Here is a 551-nt window from a genome sequence, read left to right on the forward strand (position 1 = left end):
AATTTATCCATCCATTTATTTATTTAAAAAAAGAAGAATAAGAAAAAAGTGTGTGTGTGTGATGTACAATCGTTATTATTCTTGACATCATTAATATCTCTTCTTAACCTCATCATTTCAATGGCGCTTTGATTCCAACGCCCGCGAGAATATGATGCAGGTGTACGAGTATATTTTATGATTATTGTAATTATCTATTTAGCTCGTCAATTAACCTGTTTGATATTTGTTCGTAAAGCGATGACTATGCCTTTAGCTTAATATATACTTCGTATCTGATCATTAAGTGTCATTCATTCGTTTGGAAGTAAATAGTTATTGATGAAAACGCGAAAATAAAATTCATGCAATTTATATTTATAGGCATCATTAATAGAGATGTTTATTAATGATATTTGATGACAAGCACATAAACATTGAACACAGTAGTTTGGGTCCCTGAGGTATTTAATGATTATATGACATCAATAATCTTCATAAATATTACAATAAAGGCTGAAAATCCAACATGCATGTATATTTATGAATTATCACATACATACACACATATA

At 28.9% G+C, this 551-nt stretch overlaps 1 protein-coding gene across 3 annotated transcripts in view; it reads right to left on the reverse strand.

Annotated features, from left to right (window-relative positions):
* The window catches only part of LOC119588720 (probable sodium/potassium/calcium exchanger CG1090), a 38,169-nt gene that overhangs the window by 26,959 nt on the left and 10,659 nt on the right, over window positions 1-551 (reverse strand). The gene's annotated exons all lie outside the window — the stretch shown is intronic.

Source organism: Penaeus monodon, chromosome 24 (assembly GCF_015228065.2).
Source record: "Penaeus monodon isolate SGIC_2016 chromosome 24, NSTDA_Pmon_1, whole genome shotgun sequence".
Classification (NCBI taxonomy): domain Eukaryota; kingdom Metazoa; phylum Arthropoda; class Malacostraca; order Decapoda; family Penaeidae; genus Penaeus; species Penaeus monodon.